Source organism: Dipteris shenzhenensis, chromosome 6, assembly GCF_047967505.1.
Source record: "Dipteris shenzhenensis isolate YYH24624 ecotype China chromosome 6, Dip_SZ_1.0, whole genome shotgun sequence".
Classification (NCBI taxonomy): Eukaryota; Viridiplantae; Streptophyta; class Polypodiopsida; order Gleicheniales; family Dipteridaceae; genus Dipteris; species Dipteris shenzhenensis.
The window spans coordinates 36,534,459-36,554,248 of record NC_141601.1 but is presented as its reverse complement, the minus strand read 5'-3'; the positions used below and the strand labels follow the sequence as shown (position 1 = coordinate 36,554,248).

Below are 19,790 nucleotides of genomic sequence, written 5' to 3'. Positions count from 1 at the left end.
GAGTTTGAGAAAGATGTGATGTCTAACACTGACTTTCATTTTATGTCGCAAAAGATGTTATTTGTTTGGGAGGGCAATCATAGGACCACTGCATGGATGAGTGTTATCAAGGAAATCTTTCCTACAAACAAGAAAAGACATGTACGAGTGGTATGCACAATAATTGACCCAAGGAAAATTAGTGAGATTGCTCTCTTGGCAGGGCTACAACGAATGAATTCGTAAGTACATGGACTCTTTGAATCTTCTCCACATTTGTATTTTATGCTACTTTGCATTTATTGATTGGGTTGTGTACTTTATTGTTTGTTTTCTAGCATGAATGAACATGCCATTATCAAACCCAGTCTAAGGGACATACTCATAAATGCACACAACATTTGTGAGTGTGACTCTATGGTGTTTATGAAAACATTGTCTTTGAGTGAGATCAAATCAATAGAGAATTGGAGGGCTCAAGAGAGTAAAGGGAAGAAGCCATGGTTTCCATTGACAAGAGGTTATCTGGCAAGGCTTGTCTTCCAGGTAGAATGTTGCATTTGTATTGATGCTTACTTCTTTATCACTCCTTTGCTTTCTCTAATTGGAACTTATGTATGTAGGTTGAGTACAATACAGAGCTTAAAAAAGCAATGGACAAAATATCTACAAAGCTACCTTTAGATCAAAGGGGAGAGGCAGAAGGAAAGCAGCGTACCATAATTCAAAAGAGAATTGCTGATAGGATGGGAAAGGTGTGAATTGAATTTTCTATACTTTGTTGCATTTATTTTGAAGTTAAGTGACTGACATGTCATCTTTGGATAGGTGTTGAATTGTATAGATCTTGGTCTTGGAGAGGCTTGGTTGGAAAAGTTGTTTGCCTTGCGCTTTGATGGTGCGGACTCTTGCGTGACATTGGAGAAGCTCCAACTCATTGCAAAGTCTGATTTGAGATTAGAAAAAAAAAATATTTTCCTTTCTTTGTTAGAAGCCACTAAACCTATGCGAGACATGTACTTCATGCCTGTGGGCGACCTTGAGTACAGAGGGTGTGTTTCTTCTACCAATACAAATCATCTTTCATGGTGTTTGTTTGTTTCTTGCCAATAACATGACTCTTATTTTTTTATTATAAAATTGCGTCAACTTTTACTGTTTAGGTGGATTAGTAGAGAGATATTTTTGGAGAAGGTGGAGAGACAGTCATTGAAAGTGCTTGAAGATTTGAGGGTAATCACAACAATGGGCATGCCTTTGGATACCCCTAAGGATTACACATTGCAGCAATACATGGAGGATATAAAACTGGAGGGGAGAAAACATATGTTTGTGGTGCTAAGATCAAAGGAAACAAAGATGGAGAGCAAGGGTGGAAAAAAAGGAGATGGACTATCTGAGTTGGACATGGCTGCCCATAGGGTGGTTTATAGGTATGTTGTCAATTCATTCGAAGGTTCATTTTTCATTTGTCTATTTTTGTGCTATTGATTCATGTACTTACACAATCATTGATGGTTGTTCCACTTGATTTTTTGACCTTTTGATGGTTTGGGACATCCAATTTTTTTGTGTTTCTTGGTTGATAGATATCTCTCCCACTTGGCAATAGAGAAAAGGATCTCTGACATTCCAAATTTGTGCAAGAGTTGGGTGGAGATTGGTCATGCTGCATGCATGTATCCACCTGGCATGCACCGTCTCTCTCAATGGGAATTAGCACATTGTCCCTGGTGGATAGATTTTCCTAAAGGACAAGTACTGGTGCGAGAAAGAGACTTGTACAATACTTATGCTTCACAAAAAGCCAATGAAGCAAGTAAGGACAAAGTGGAGGGAAGCTCAAGGAGAGATAAGAAAGAGAAAGAGAAACAAGAACATCCTCCAGAAAAAGGTAAGGAAGATACAATATGATTGTTTGTTGATGCTGTCTTCAATTTGTTTTGACATTGCATTAATAAGTTTATGATTGTTCTCTTTCTAGATGAGGGACCATCTAGTCCTATGCGGCATGAAATGGATCACATAGAGAGTGCAGGTAAGGGTGTTGTTGTGTTTTGCATATGTAGTTGTTCCTTTAACACTAGTTTTACTTGTAATTAATTTGCTTTTGCATATAGGTGGAGAATCAATCTCGGGACTTGTGAAGCAATACGTGTTCCATCGATCACAGTCACCTGACATTTCCTTGGCCCGTGGCATCACACCTTTGTTTGCTTGTACAGTTGGAGATTACATTGCAATGGGCAAAGACTTTGCTGACTCTAAAAGAAATGATAAGTATGCTATTTTGCATGAGTTTTTTATTACAGTGGCTAGTCGAGATCAGGACTACAAGAGGATGGGTAAGAAGGTGAAGTGGGCTTCAGATTTTATATTGCTCGATTTTCCATCTGGCTATCCACTTGATGAGAGAGGATCCACTCCTACTTGGAATGTCTTGCTCGAGGACCATGTGCGGCATGGGCTTGCAGTTGCATCAGCTTCTTTGTCTGATAGTGGTTGGTTGGCATGCATATGTCCTTTGGCAGGTAAGGCACAATACCACAATTGACATTTCACATTTTTGTTTCCATTCTACTAGTTTTAAATAAAATTAATTGCTTGTAGGACAATGTATTGGTTGGATGGAACGGTTTGCATATGTCCAGGGCTTGGAGGTTATCAGACGTGTGATCATTCATGACAAGTTTCCATATGGATTTTGTAGAGAACATGATAAAAGTGTTAAGGTAAGCTACCATTCCATGCATTCTATGTTTGCATTCCATGATAAAAGTGTCTTTGACAAATGTCTCCTCGTTGGTCCTATGCATGCTATGTTTGGAAGGATAAGTCCTATGCATGCTATCTTTGCCATCTTTCATGCTATAATGCTTGCTAGTTGAAGTCAATATACTATACATGTTTTTCTCCATGTGGTTTCCAGATGCAATCTTCAGTATTAGCTCTAATACGTAGAGCAAAGAAGAATCCAATAGTTTTTTGGGAGGAGAGCTTTCCACTTTTCCAACAGCTTTTGATTGATCCACGTGAAGATGTCTGGACTCATTACATACCTCCCTCTGCAAGGACAATCGTGCCTATGTCTTCTCAGCTAGCACGAGGTGGACTAGAGAGGAGTAGTTTTTTTGTAGGTTGCATTATGTCTCTTCTCTGTGTTCCTGGAGGGCTGGTTCTAGAGATGGGTTGTGGTACAGCCCCTCTTATGCGTGCTTGTCAGGCCATTGGCAGGCCTTGTTTTTCATTTGATTCAGACAACAGTATTATGGCTAGCATTGTTGAGCCACTTGTGGCAGATCGTTCTGGAAAACGGATCAGGTCAGAGCATGATGGAGAGGGGGAAGAAGAGAGAGTGGAACCTGTCACAAACCCCTTTGATGACTAGTATGCTACTGGCCCTGAGTTTTTTTGTTATATATTTTGAATGCTAAAATTGAGGACTTTGAAAGTGTTATTTAGCATCTTTATAATATGGTAGATAGTGAACATTTACGGGTGCCTTTGAATCAAGAAAGTACAAATTTTGATGCTTTGGATAGTGTTTGTAAGGCCTTGATCTAGCAATTGATTTTTTTTGCTTTTTGTTGGTAGCGAATTGTCTTTTGTATAACACATAAGGATGGCAAGACTTTCTTCTTGTTGGAAATTATTTTCATGGTTCCACTTTGACTTACTTTCCTTTGAAATGTATGTTTTGTTGTAGTTTGTTGCCATGCTATGCAGAAAAAATGGCAAGATTCATGACAGCTGACAAGAGATATGATGAGTGGCAATTAGATAAACCACATGCGCGCAACTACTTTCTTGATGATGAATGTCAGGGGGATTAGAACATGGTTTAAAACACCATTTTGTTCATAGACTGATAGTTGTTGTGGTGAACCATGGATACATTTGGAAAGTTTTGGTCTAGTGCATTTTGCGGGTGAAGTGGTATTTCAATAGTCATCTATGTTATGAGTTTGGTAATTAGTTTATGTTCTTCAAGTGAAAGATAGGGTGGATTGTAAGTCTGATTATTGGTATGCTTATTATGACAACATCTTGCTATAGTAAGTTCGGTTTCAAATTTGTTCTCATCGGAGGAATTGTAAAAAAACTCGCTCGCTTCATTGGGCCCGCTCGCTTTTTCTCGCTCGCTCTATTGACTACCTCTGTGGGGAATAGAGGAGGAAAGCAAGGCAGCCGAATAGAGGAGACATGGAAGGAGAGATTTTCGCTTTTCTCACAATAGAGTTGTGAAAGATGGCATTGCACGGTGTTTCGGGTTTTAGTCTCCCAGCGTCCCTATATAGCGATACTTACCTAAAAGCATCGCTATATAGCGACACTCATACCCTAAAAGTGTCACTATATAGCGACACTCATACCTTATAAGTGTTGCTATACCTTAAAAGTGTCAGTTCAAGGCACTTAATCTAAGAAGAGAGGGAAGGAGATCATGGGTGGCTATTTTTTGGATCTTAATGGATTTCCTTGCATTTTGTGTTGTGACTTTGGAGGTGTGCAGATGGAAGGAACGAGTGAAAGCTTGTCAGATGATGCGCCAATGCTCGAGAGTGTAGAGTGGCTTACGGAGAGGTTGTATTGTCATTGCACTCATTGCAAGCAAGAAGTACGACATCAACACCGTATTGTCATGCGCCACTTGAGGATGTATGGGGAGGAGCCCAAACCAGTACCCACTGTTGGTGGTGCACATTGTGATAGATCATCGGAAAGTCAATGCCATTTGAGTTCGTGATTAATATTGCATGCGTACACTACACAAAATCTTAAGACAAGATCTTATATTTACACAAAACCTTGAGACAGGATGAGGAGGGTGGTGTGTGTATACCTTCACACTACCAATGTGGATATGAAGATAGAGATCATGTGGATATGGAGGTGCCACTACCAATGCCGGATCCAATTGATCCAGATGGATTTAGAGAAGAAGATGAAGATCACAATATGAGCCAAGAGGAAGATGTGCATAATGACATCATAGAGGAGGAAGATGGAGATCACGAATATTGAGGAAGAAGATGACGATCATCAAGAATCACCTGAGTTTATTGAAGAAGATGATCAAGTCTATGGTGAATGTACAATAATAGAGTACGATGATGATATAGGAGATCAACTCAGTATAGAGCTGGAGATAGACTTGTTTGGCACACTAGACTTGCTCAGGATGAAGCCAAGTCTCAAACATAGACATGAATATATGAGCTTCAAACTTGATGTACATGCTCTTGTACTTTTATTCTTTCAAAGGATCAAACATGTATGAAAAGAATTTTTTTTGTCATTGGGTAAAACTATTTTTAAAGGTTGGTATGGGGAAAAACACTTTGTAAAACATCGCTATATAATGACCTTATGCAAGTCTGGCAAATGTCGCTATATAGTGACAATTTTTAAGCCCGCTTTGCATACCGATGATTAATGCCCCATGCGTGCTAAACATCGGTGCATAATTGTCAAAAAAGGGCCTATGCCTTGTAGTGTTAAGCTTGATGTAGCAATGGTGGATTATAGAAAGCCAATGATCCTGATGTGATACTAGAGATGACAAAGAATTTACTGAATGATAGGTGGGAAGTAGCATTGTATCGAATGTGTTTTGCTACTGAGAAATTGCTACGCCAAGGTAGAAATGTAAATGTCATTGATACCCCCCATCAGATTGAGTTCTTTGACACATATTATAGTTGCACTACCTTCTTTGAAGAGGAAAATGTCAAAGAAGAGGGTAGTGAGGAAAATATCGAAGAAGAGGGTAGTGAGTCTAAGGGTGATGATTCTAGCTTAGGTGATGATGAGGATGAAAGCTCTGCATCCGATGACTTACATCGATAAGAAATCTGCACAAAGAATAAGGGTGATAAATTGTCAACTAGAGTCAAGGAAGTTCCACTTATCATATGGGAAGGCCCGTGGTAGTAAGAAGTAGTAGTACAGCATGTCGTAGGAAAAGGTAAGTGGATCAAGCATGGAAGCCTTACCCAAAGAAGGTATGGACGAGGCAAAGCATGACCAAGAGGTGTTACCAAGAGGCATAGATGGTTCTTCAACCATGACCTTACAGACTCTAGAGCAGCCTACTAGAGTCAGGAACCTAGTAGCCAAGACCCTACTCACCAAGAACTTGGTCATGAGACTCTAGAGCAGCCTACTAGTCAGGTGCTTGGAACTGAAGAGCAGGCTACTAGACAGGACGATACTAGCTAGGACCCTATTACTGAGATTCCAGTATTAGAGCATCCTATTAGTCAGGACCCTAGTAGTCAAGGGCACATTGAGGACATTGGTATTAACTTAGAGTAGCCTATTAGTCAGGACCCTGGTAGTCAAGTGCCTAGCATTAAGGACATTAGTACTGAGGAACATGATGGCTGATGGTTTTGTAATCACAAGTTTTGAACTTCGCAAGTTTTGAACTATGTAAAGCGAATATCTAATAAAAAGTTAACTACTTTTTTGATTTCTTTATATTGTGTATAAAGATTGTTTATGAGGTCCATTTTATACTTAATGGTGTATTTTAAACTTTATGTCAATGTATTTTTATAGTTAAGGGTGTTTTTTAATACCAAGTGAGGTGTATATGTACACCACTTACACATAAAAGGATTTATGTACACTACCTTTCTGAGGGGTTTATGTACACCACCTTTCTAAAAGAAATGGTCATAAAGGTGTGTGTGCACACCACTTATACATAAAGGTGTTTATTTACACCAGCTTCCTAAGAGAATTGGTCATCTTACACAACTCCAAAAATTTTGAGCTCCTCCTACAACATCACCGGGCCGGCAAATGAATAGAGACACCTAACTGAGCTTCAAAGGATCCCAACAACAAAGACTATAGCCCTCGATAGACAGAATCTCCAAACATTCCATAGCATTACTGGATATTCCATCAATATTTTGATGGGAATCTTTGTCCTCTCATAGTTGGCTCTCCATCTACCATGTGGCAAGCTTATCCCTAGGGTGACCAAGTTGCCACATGGCAAATAAGCATGTCACTACCACATGGCACCTCATCCTACCACGTAGGCTTATCTGCCATGTCAATAGGGCCATCCCTATTGACACATCATCAAGAAACATGGCATATCCACATCACCCTGTGACACATCACTGCTTGCTGTCACTGCTAGATCATCAACAAAATCCACTTTAGCAACTACCACATCACCATATGACATGTCAACATGCCCTCGGGGGGGTCACTCATCATATGTAACCCTATCACGTGAGTTCAACAGAAGGATATTTTTTATTTCTAAAATTTACAGAAATAAATATACATAAGGGACTATTTAAAATAGTTTTGGAAAAAATTTACAGATTTGTATAGAAAAGGGGTACATTTTATTAATGAAAAAATTTACAGATAAGGGATTTTAAATATAGGCCTTGAACGCACGTGATATAGAGGGTTTATACATAGTGACCCCCCTGAGAACATGCCATGTCATCAATGTTGACTAGTCAAGCTACCATGCCACCCTCGATTGCCACATCCTCAGTCAAAGTCAAGCTACCATGTCATCTTGGCCATGTCAGTAGGATAGCTCACCCTACCACCTCATCAATGCCACATGGCATAGTCCCTTGTCAAGGATACTAGCCTCTTCCTAGGCATTGTGTATGCACACAACTTCCACCTCAACACACTGCTTCATGGGAACACCCCTTGACAGGAACTATTTTTGCATGTGATCCCTCTTCCCACATCATCATTTGCTCCTTGTTTGCCCCTCCACCTTGATCAAGTGATATCTCTTGATCCAAGAAGAATTTGAGGGTGCTCCAAACAGGAAAAATGCTTGATTTTTCATGCTCCACATGCTCTCACATCATGTGCACATTTTGGCACAAGTATCACACATAATTCAGACTCGACATTAAATCCACTTCTTGTATGTGCACAAACCACTACATCAACACATATGACCTAACACCTAAAATGAGCAAAGAAAATGAATTATTTGCTGCTTTTTCATTGCTCGATGGTTGACTTAGATCAAGATAAGAGTAGATTAGATCATCCTTAGAGGAGAGAAATCCAAAGCAACCAATCAAAACCATGCCCAAAAATTGGAGTCAGTCCCTACACTCACGAGGTTTGACATCATCACATTTCCAGAAACCCAACCACCATTTGTTCAGTAAGCAAAATTTAGAGTTTTTCAGAGGCATTGGCTAATTGATCAAGGGCATATTGCACATCATTTTATTTACACACACATGCCATCATTGTAAATCCCACATTGGCTATTTTTTTGGCATTGTGCACTTTATTTGAGCCTTGTAAAGCCTCTTGGCTATTCCTGACATCATTTGTCACAAGCCTTGTAATAGATTGGATTACATATTACAGTTCTATCTTCACTCTGATAGTTTAGATTTCACTTGATACAGATAGTGTTTTGTAGTTGATTCAAATGGTGATTTTTCACAGTAAATCAAGTACATTTCTTGCACCATGTCTACCACTAGCAACCTCAATTTGGAGGCATCTGCTAAGCTAGAAAACTCCAATTATGGCACATAGAAATACTGAATGGAGACCATTCTTGTCCTTCAAGAAAAATGGGAGCATGTCGATGGGTACACCTAGAGCATTGGAGGGTCCAGCATCAAATCCCACCGGTGTTGCAACACAAGTAGTGGGATCTACACCTACATCAATAGTGCCCACACCTACAATAGATCTTGCCATTGCCCTAGCACAGACAGAATGGGACAAGAAAGACAAATATGCATATCATTTGATCAAGTAGAATGTGCAAGATGCCATGCTAAGAGAACTCAACACAGTGAAGACATCAAAACAAGAATGGGATATGTCCCACAACCATGTATAAGTTTAAGAACACATCTAGGATTCTCACACTAAGAACCCAAATCAACCAGAGTTTTTGAAAGAGTAATAAAGCAGATCATGTGTATGTACCATTAGGGGAGGTTTGAAGTCTCAAAAGGGCCTCGTAAGGAATAGATTAAGAAAGAGATTAACTTAAGGAAAAATGACCTACTATGGTAACCCAAGGGTAGAAGGGACCCCTGGCATTTACTAAGCTGACATGGATCTTGGCCCTTGGATGGAGGATGGATCAAGGGCCTAGGATGCCTTGGATGAGGCCAAGCTTTACTTTAGTGGCCTCCAAATCTGACAAGGGGAAGGCCTAAGGCGCTTTATGAAGGGCTAGGATTGAGGAGCCTCATGGAGGGTGGAGATCAGAAGATGAAGATGGATGGACCAAATTGAAGCACCATATTGGATGGCTGGGATTTTGAAGTGCCATTTTCTCTCACCTCCTCCCTTGGATCCATGCTTGATCTATGGCCCGTATTGAAGCACCTTTTTCATCCATCCGCTCCCTTGGATCCATCCCTTGAACTATGGCTTAGATTGAAGAACTTTTTTCTCTCATCCCCTCCCTTGGATCCACCCCTTGATGTATGGCCTAGATTGAAGCACATTTTCCTATCATCCCCTCCCGTAGATCTACCCCTTGATCTAATGGCTGAGAGTGATCTACCATAAATTTGAATGTGACGCTTCTAGATTGGCGCTTCTAGATTGGAGACTAGATCAATGGCTAGGAGTGAGGACCCTAGGTCTAGACCATGGGTGAGAGGTCTCTCCACCCATAAATGCACATGTCCTTTTTTACACCTCAATGTACCATTTTCCCACACAAAGGAGCACTCTCATTGGTACACCTCAAATACCTCTCTAATCCCTTGAAATTAGGAAACACTAATTGGAGGCCTTTTTGAGACCCCAAATCTCTCCTAATGTCAGGATCAAGGATTATAGCAATCAACTCATAGTAGCAGCGGAGACTATGAATCCCATAGAAATGGTTCAAGTCATCTTGAATGAGGGATACAAGAATCTAGTCCAGAGTAGTGCCATTCAACAGAAAATTCCAACATTGGAAGAATTATAGTTAGTGTTAGTTGGTGAAGAACTCAGGACTTGGGCCATTCATGCACTTAAAGGTCATTCCAATGATCAAGAATTCATAGCTTCTAATATAAGTAAAGGAAGAGGCAAAGGTAGAGGTAGACCATTTGAGTGAAGTGGTTTCATCATCAACAACAAAGTCATCATCATCCTCAACCGCATTAGCATTAGCATCAGCAACCAAGAGGAAATCATTCCAACAGAGGAAGATTCCAAGGACAAGGGAATGCATCCACCAATGTGTCAAGCATTCAATGCAACTATTGTCACAAGTTTGGACACTTTAAAAGAGATTGTTGCAAGAAGTAGTATGACCAAGGAGGTCAATCTCGTAGTAGTCGAGGGAATTTCTGAGGAAGAGGAAATCATTGCGATGGACATTCAAGTCACAGTCCTTATGCCAATGAACCTTAAAATATGTTTCTTGCATGTGAGGATATGAAAAAGACTGATACAGTGTATCTTGACATAGATTGTGATTCCAAAGGAGAATGCAGCTATTAAGTTGATCAAGATCCCTAGTACATTGACAACCGTGCATCATCTCATATGACAAAGCATCAGGAATGGTTCATAGAGATGAAACCATTAGAAGGATAGAAGAACATTATCTACAGTATAGGTAACACACCAAATCTAGTGGAAGGGAAAGGCATTGTCCCTATGAACAATTTCATTGGTATGGCAAGATCGGAAAGATGTACTCCATGTTCCAAAGCTCAGCAAAAACCTCTTGTCAGTTGGGCAAATGGTGGAACACAACTATCGAGTCATGAATGCATGACCAGAAACAAATCAAGAGGAAATTAGCTAGTAGGAAAAGCAATCAAGGAAGGATGCATGTTAATAATGCTAGCTTCAATACCAAATTTGCATGCCATGTCAACTTAACAATAGTCAATGCCGCTTTTCGCAGTATGGCACAAGAGATATGGACATTTCAATTTCAAAAGCTTGATATAGCAAAGAATCAGAATATGGCAATTGGAATTCCTAAGCTACACTTTCTAGGAAAAGCTTGCGAAGCATGTTGCTTTGGTAAATAAAAGCAAACCAACTTTGGCAAAAGCACATCTCGAGCAAGAGGAGGTATTATTGATTTGATACATAAAGATGTATGGGGTTATGCACATACCCACAATATCAATGGTTCACTTTACTACTTGGCTTTCATTGACAAATATGGCATATATTGTTGGGTCTACTTTCTGAAAGAGAAATCTGAAGTCTTTTCCAAATTTCAAAAATTCAAAGCCATGGTAGAGAAATAGATAGGCAGAAAGATCAAAGTCATGAGATCAGACAAAGGAGGTGAATACATGTCTTCAACATTCATGAGCTTTTGAAAAAATAATGGCATTTGAAGACAATTCAATTGTGCAGATACTCCTTAGCAGAACACAAGAGCTGAAAGGAAAGATAGTACTTTAGCAGATACTCAGGGGGGGGGGGCACCACTAAGAAATCCTAGGTATCACGTGCATTCAAGGGGTATTAAACAAACCCCTTAACTAAAAGAAAATTCCCAATAAAACCACCCCTCTTTACATATAAAGTGGTTAATTTTTTCTAAGGTTGAAGTAAAAATCCCCTCTTGTTCTTGTAAACCTATTAAAATTTTTCCAAAAGTCAAATTACAACACCCCTCCTTTTGAATGCATGTGGTACAATAAAATTTTGGGAGGTGAACCCCCCGACAGCAAAGAGTGCTAGAGCAATGCTCAATGAGAAGCATCTTTTAATTAGTATTGGGCAGAAGTGATTGCCACTGCAAAATACTTACTTAATTAGCTTTTGACATATTTGATTCACTACATGAAACCTTATGAATCATTCACTGGATAAAAACCACACATTTCGCATCTCGGGATGTCTGGTTGCATAGCATATGTCCACATAGATGATGATAATTGTAGAAAGTTGGATGTGAAGTCACAAAAATGCATCATGGTTAGCTACAGTGAAGAAAGCAAAGCATACAATTTGTATGATCACATCAACCGATATGTCATTATCTCCAAAGATGTAATCTTTGATGAGGAATCAAAATGGAAAACCTCAAATATACAGGAGATAGACACATCGATTAGTCATTCACCTATAGAAAAGGTTGATGAAGAAGAGCAAGAATTACTAGAGACACCCTGAGAAGAGTAGAAACTTAGATGTTCTACTAGGGAAAGTAGACCACTAGCAAGATTGACATATGCTTAGAAAGGAAAAGAAATTCAGGTTGAAACTACAATTATGCTCTTATGACTACCATCATGGCCACAAAAGAGGCATTGTACTTTGAAGATGCAGTTAACAAGCTAGAATGGCAAACTACTATGAAATTAATAAAGAAATAGAAGCTTTGTACAAAAACACTACTTGGGAATTATGCTTCCTTCTACCAGGAAAGAAGGCCATAACAAACAAATGGGTTTAAAAGGTGAAGTACAATCCAGATGGAAGCATTGAGAGATACAAAGTCAGACTAACTACAAAAGGATTTGCACATCAATATGGTTATGATTATGATGAAACTTATGCTCTAGTAGCAAAGATGGATTCCATATGGTTCTTGATATCACTAGTGACACCCAGTAGATGGAATGTGTACTAGCTAGATGTCAAGAATGCTTTTCTCAATGGTTACCTAAAAGAGGAAGTCTACATGCAATAACCATAGGTTATGCTGAACTAGGAAAAGGGAATCAGGTTTGCCATCTCAAGAAAATTCTCTATGGCTTAAAGCAAGCACCCAAAAGTTGGTACAGTAGAATCAACAAGTATTTTGCTAATTTGGGATACATTAAGTCCAACACAAATCATACTCCCTACTAAAAATATCAAGGGGAAGACATTACTATCAAACTTTTGTATTTAGATGATCTGATTATGACATGAAGTAATGATATCTTCATCATCAAGCTCTCATCAAGCTAAAACAAGACTTATCTGTAGAGTTTGACATGAAAGATCTTGGACTTATGCACTCTTGTCTTGGAATTGAGTTTTGGAGAGACTCAAACATCACCTTCATGCCAGTAAAAATATGTGGACCATGTAAGAAAATAATACAATGTCTGTGCTCAACAGATAATAGGATCTCGTACACAAGAGAGAAAACAAAATAGTATGGAGAATCAAAAATTTGATTCCTATAGAATTGATACAATAGATGGCGCTGCCTCCAACTGTGCGCTCTTGTGAAAGAAGCTTCGATGGCGTGCTGGAAATAGTAGAAGACGGAGGCTAGATGCTAAGGAATCAGGGTTGCTATAGCCAGTGATAAAATGGGTTTCACGGGCTTGCTCTTATATAGCCACCAGTCGTAGTTGGTTAGGCTCAATTGGAATCCGCCCAAAACGGTCGACTGGGGGTCGGTCTCAAAATAGGCGACCGACCATACAATAGAACTGATGTGCAAAACAGGGCAACTAACCTATGGTTGCCATTCGGCCCAAAGCCAGAGATCATCTGAGGCTCCAAATGGGCCCCACAACCCGAGAGTGGGCTGCCCCAGGAAATGCTTCGTCTACCCTCAGTGCGATCAGTCAAGGGATGCCTTCCCACACTTGCATGTAGCCTAGTTGGCGGTGTGCCAACTCTATCTAAAGTCGTCCAGCCATCAGGCCACACATGGCCCCCATCTGGTGTCCAAACCAGGACCTACTGGATAACCGAGCTACTCAAATGCCTTCTCCTCATATGGGGGGCTTACAAGTAGAGTTAGCTAGTTCCCACATAGTTACACGAGAGTGGAGCATTGATATCTAACAGACCATCCCCTGAAAAGTTTCATATGGAAGATTATAAGATTGCAACCACTCCCATGGAATATTGTTGGAGTAGCATGGAGACAAGATGGAGAGATCAAGATGATGGAAAGGGGGTATTTATTCATGAGAGATATGCCCAATATATAGGCACAAGTTACATCCAAGAGTGACATCATATGTGAGCTCAAGAGAGCATCTCTAGATCCACAATTATCTCTCAATCACACACCACACTGCTAGATTCACTCATTCACAACTACTAACTGACACATCATTAGCCACACCTATCTCACGCACACTTGCACACACCATGTGTTCACACACTCACAACCATAGACCTTATGACCCTAGGTATGATCCCATTACATCAATTTGTCCATTCCCCCCCACAAATTGATGACCTCATCCCTTAGCAGTAGTACATGGGATGCTCCATGGCTTGCCCACCATCATGTGGCAACACACATGGCCCCAACCACTCCTAGGATTCTTGGTTTACAAGTGAGAGATAGACAATGACTATGCAAGGGAATACCCTATGGGTCCAACTAGGTAAAACATAAGACTAACAATAATTTAAGGGGGACATCCCAAGGTAGACAACCCTTATTGACCACACACACAAAAATCTACTTTGAAGATGTGGGGAAATACCGCCCTTTGATGGCATATCTTGTCCTTTTCCTCCTCCTCTTCCAAGCTACCATAGTGTGACGTACATTGTCATTGGAGAGATACTTGGTGTAGCCCTTCTTGTAGCTCCTTTGCCTTTTGATCTTTCTTGCATCCCATATGCCTTCACATAAATCAAATAGGAAGAGGGTCTTACCACTTGTTAGTAAAACAAGGGTAGTGTCTACTCTTGTACATAGAAGCTCATGAATGCATGGCATAATGCAATCATCCAAATGTAAATACAATACAACTATTATGATAGAAACTACATTCATCATTGAGTCACCTTCAAGCATCAAATAGGCTACATCATTGTTGTCAATGAAGCTCATCATCCAAACATATACATAATCAAACATAGTCAAACTGGACAGTAACCCAAAGATCAATCATGAATCGATGCTAGAAGACATTATATGGATAGATGACCAAAAGTAAAAGTAAAAAAATGATAAACAAGGAAAATTTTGAGCATTTAACCACTTGCAATGCTTCAGCCCCATGAAGGATATTTGAGAGAAACCCCCAAATCGAGAAAACTGAGACTGGAGGATCAATTTTGACCTATCCTGAGCAAAAATCAAGGGGATTTTGGGTGGAAATGAAATCCCTTACTGAGACGTACTAGTAGCACAAAGGATGGGTGAAATAGTACACACAGTAATCCGGCATCACATCTGAAAAGTCGGCCAAAGAAATAGTAATATCTCCCTCGTCTATGGTCGGATTGAGCTCAAATTTTGGCAGCACCTAGCCTATGTGTTGTCCAAGTGCGGCTAAAAGGGCAGGTTGAAATTGTGAATGTAGAGGCAGAATTTTGAGGAAGTTTGGCGACCAAAGAACAAGGCAGCACGGTAGCTGAGAGTATAATTCCATCAATCCCTACAGTGGAAATATGTTGCAAAAAGGATTTTGAAAGTTAACACTTGGATGTGGAGAAATTGATGTTGCAAGATTCTGGTAGAATTGGGGAAAATGGGATAGACTTGGAAGAGGTGGAAGAAGGTTGAAGAAAGAGGTGGCACTAGGACATGGGTGGAGGATCAAGGAGGGTGGAAAGGCTTTGATACCACATGTTGGAGTAGCATGGAGACAAGATGAAGAGACTAAGATGATGCAAAGGGGGTATTTATTCATGAGAGATATGCCCAATATATAGGCACAAGCACAAGTTACATCCAAGAGTGAAATCATATGTGAGCTCAAAAGAGCATCTCTAGATCCACATTATCTCTCAATCATACACCACACTCCTAGATTCACTCATTCACACCTACTAACTGACACATCATCAGTCACACCTATCTCAGGCACACCTACACACACCATGTGTTCACACACTCTCAACCATAGACCTTATGACCCTAGGTATGGTCCCATTACATCAATTTGTCCTTCAAATAGAGTTTCAAACTTACAAAAGATCTAGAAAAGCATACAGTCAATGTTTCAACTAAATATACTATGGAGTTAGTCATTTGTGGTCTACTCTCTACATGTGCCCTCTCTCCTCATCTCCACCCTTCACCTCTTTGCTCTTCATATTTGTTCAAACGTTGCTAAAATTATTTTTTCTATTTAACGCTCGACTTGTGAAGATGAATACATGCTAGATGACACACCGCTCGGTAGCTTTCTCCAAGTCAGCTCAATGGAAATTTGCTTTCCTAAAGAATCCTAGGGATTCTGTGACTGAGAATGAAAAATGCCCAACCCCACAAGATCCTCAAAGCACTAATACATTGCATCTAAGCTAGTTCTCCTATTTCAAAGAAATGTTCTTTGAGTTGGTTTTGTGCTTATTGTGCATAGTCCATTTCTATCTACACTCTTATTGTTTTTTGTTACTTCCCATATATTTAAACTTATATTTCATGTATTTTAACTTGTTAACTTTCATGAATTTATGTACAGTCCCACAACATTGTGGGACTGTACATAAATTCATGAAAGTTAACAAGTTAAAATACATGAAATATAAGATTAAATACATGAGAAGTATCAAAAAACAATAAGAGTGTAGATGGAAATGGACTATGCACAATAAGCACAAAACCAACTCAAAGAACATTTCTTTGAAATAGGAGAACTATCTCAGATGCAATGTATCAGTGCTTTGAGGATCTTGTGGAGTTGGGCATTTTTCATTCTCAGTCACAGAATCCCTAGGATTCTTTAGGAAACCAAATTTCCATTTCATTGAGCTGACTGGGAGAAAGCTACCGAGTGGTGTGTCATCTAGCATGTATTCATCTTCACAAGTCGAGCATGAAATAGAAAAAATAATTTTAGCAACACTTAAACAAATATGGAGAGCGGAGAGGAGAAGAGTGGAGATAAGGAGGGCACATGTAGAGAGCACACCACAAATGACTAACTCCACAGTAGATTTAGTTGAAACATTATCCACTGAATGATTCATAAGGTGTCATATAGTAAATCAGATATGTGAAAAGCTAATTAAGTAAGTATTTTGGAGTGGCAATCACTTCTGCCCAATACTATTTAAAAGATGCTTCTCATTGAGCATTGCTCTAGCACTCTTTGCTCTCGGGGGGTTCACCTCCCAAAATTTTATTGTACCACATGCATTCAAAAGGAGGGGTGTTGTGAATCCACTTTTGGAAAAATTTTAATAGGTTTACAAGAACAAGAGGGGATTTTTACTTCAACCTTAGAAAAAATTAACTACTTTATATGTAAAGAGGGGTGGTTTTATTGGGAATTTTCTTTTAGTTGAGGGGTTTTTTTAATACCCCTTGAATGCAGGTGATACCTAGGATCTCTTAGTGGTGCCCCCCCCCCCAAGTGTCTGCTAAAGTACCGTTCTTTCCTTCCAGCTCTTGCATTCTGCTAAGGAGTATCTGTACAAGTGAATTGTCTTCAAATGCCATTATTTTTTCAAATTTTCATGAATGTTGAAGACATGTATTCACCTCCTTTGTCTAATCTCATGACTTTGATCTTTCTGCCTATCTGTTTCTCTACCATGGCTTTGAATTTTTGAAATTTCTCTTTTAGAAAGTAGACCCAACGATATATGCCATATTTGTCAATGAAAGCCAAGTAGTAAAGAGAACCATTGATACTGCGGGTCTGTGCATAACCCCATACATCTTTATGTATCAAATCAATAATACCTCTTGCTCAAGATGTGCTTTTACCAAAGTTGGTTTGCTTTTATTTACCAAAGCAACATGCTTCGCAAACTTTTTCTAAAAAGTGTAGCTTAGGAATTCCAATTGCCATATTCTGATTTCTTAGCTATATCAAGCTTTTGAAATTTAAATGTCCATATCTCTTGTGCCATACTGTGAAATGTGGCATTGACTATTGTTGAGTTGACATGGCATGCAAATTTGGTATTGAAGCTAGCATTATTAACATGCGTCCTTCCTTGATTGCTTTTCCTACCTCTTGATTTGTTTTTGGTCATGCATTCATGACTCGATAGTTGTGTTCCACCATTTGCCCAACTAACAAGAGGTTTTTTCTGAGCTTTGGAACATGGAGTACATCTTTCCAATCTTGCCATACCAGTGAAATTGTTCATAGGGACAATGCCTTTCCCTTCCACTAGATTTGGTGTGTTACCTATACTCTAGATAATGTTCTTCTATTCTTCTAATGGTTTCATCTCTGTGACCCATTCCTGATGCTTTGTCATATGAGATGATGCACTGTTGTCAATGAACCAGCGATCTTGATCAACTTAATAGCTGCATTCTCCTTTGGAATCACAATCTATGTCAAGATACATTGTATCAGTCTTTTTCATATCCTCACATGCAAGAAACATATTTTAATGTTCATTGGCATACTGACTGTGACTTGAATGTCCACCGCGATGATTTCCTCTTCCTCAAAAATTCCCCCGACTACTACTAGATTGACCTCCTTGGTCATGCTGCTTCTTGCAACAATCTCTTTCAGAGTGTCCAAACTTGTGACAATAGTTGCATTGAATGTTTGACACATTGGTGGATGCATTCCCTTGTCCTTGGAATCTTCCTCTGTTGGAATGATTTCCTCTTGGTTGCTGATGCTAATGCTAATGTGGCCAAGGATGATAATGACTTTGTTGCTGATGATGAGACCACTTCACTAAAATGGTCTATCTCTACCTCTGCCTCTTCCTCTACTAATATCAAAAGCTGTGAATTCTTGATCATTTGAATGACCTTTGCATGCATGAATGGCCCAAGTCCTAAGTTCTTCACCAACTAACACTAACTATAATTCTTCCAATGTTGGAATTTTCTATTGAATGCCACTACTCTGGACTAGATTCTTGTTTCCCTATTCAAGACAACTTGAACCATTTCTATGGGATTCATAGTCTCTCTTGCTACTGCGAGTTGATTGCTATAATCCTTGATCCTGATATTAGGAGAGATTTGGGGTCTCAAAAAGGCCTCTAATTAGTGTTTCCTAATTTCAAGGGATTAGAGAGGTATTTGAGGTGTACCAATGAGAGTGCTCCTTTGTGTGGGAAAATGGTACATTGAGGTGTAAAAGAGGACATGTTGTGCATTTATCGGTGGACAGACCTCTCACCCATGGTCTAGACCTAGGGTCCTCACTCCTAGCCATTGATCTAGTCTCTAATACAAGGGTCACATTCAAATTTATGGTAGATCACTCTCAGCCATTAGATCAAGGGGTAGATCTAAGGGAGGGGATGACAGGAAAATGTGCTTCAATTTAGGCCATACATCAAGGGGTGGATCCAAGGGAGGGGATGAGAGAAAAAAGTGCTTCAATCTAAGCCATAGTTCAAGGGATGGATCTAAGGGAGGGGATGGATGCAAAAGGTGCTTCAATATGGGCCATAGATCAAGCATGGATCGAAGGGAGGAGGTGAGAGAAAATGGCACTTCAATCCAGGCCATCCAATATGGTGCTTCAATCTGGTCCATCCATCTTCATCTTTTGATCTTCACCCTCCATTAGGCTCCTCAATCCTAGCCCTTCATGAAGCACCTTAGGCCTTCCCCTTGTCAGATTTGGAGGCCACTAAAGTAAACCTTGGCCCCATCCAAGGCATCCTAGGCCCTTGATCCATCCTCCATCCAAGGGACAAGATGACCCATGTCAGCTTAGTAAATGCCAGGGGTCCCTTATACCCTTGCGTTACCATAGTAGGTCACTTTTCATTAAGTTAATCTCTTTCTTAATCTATTCCTTACAAGGCCCTTTTGAGACTTCAAACCTCCCCTAATGGTACATACGCATGATCTGTTTTATTATTGTTTCAAAAACTCTAGTTGATTTGGTTTCTTAGTGTGAGAATCCTAGATGTGTTCTTGAACTTATACATGATTGTAGGACATATCCCATTCTTCTTTTGATGTCTTCACTATGTTGAGTTGTCCTAGCATGGCATCT

The 19,790-nt window shown here is 39.7% G+C and overlaps 1 protein-coding gene and 1 long non-coding RNA gene across 2 annotated transcripts in view; one reads left to right on the top strand and one right to left on the bottom strand.

Annotated features, from left to right (window-relative positions):
- Positions 1-19,790, bottom strand: part of LOC147901125 (copper transport protein ATX1-like) — a 193,707-nt gene that overhangs the window by 148,410 nt on the left and 25,507 nt on the right. The window lies entirely within an intron of this gene.
- On the top strand, positions 65-826 carry LOC147901126 (uncharacterized). The gene is made up of 3 exons (XR_015541115.1): positions 65-221; positions 603-734; positions 808-826. It is a non-coding gene; the product is annotated as an uncharacterized LOC147901126 (long non-coding RNA).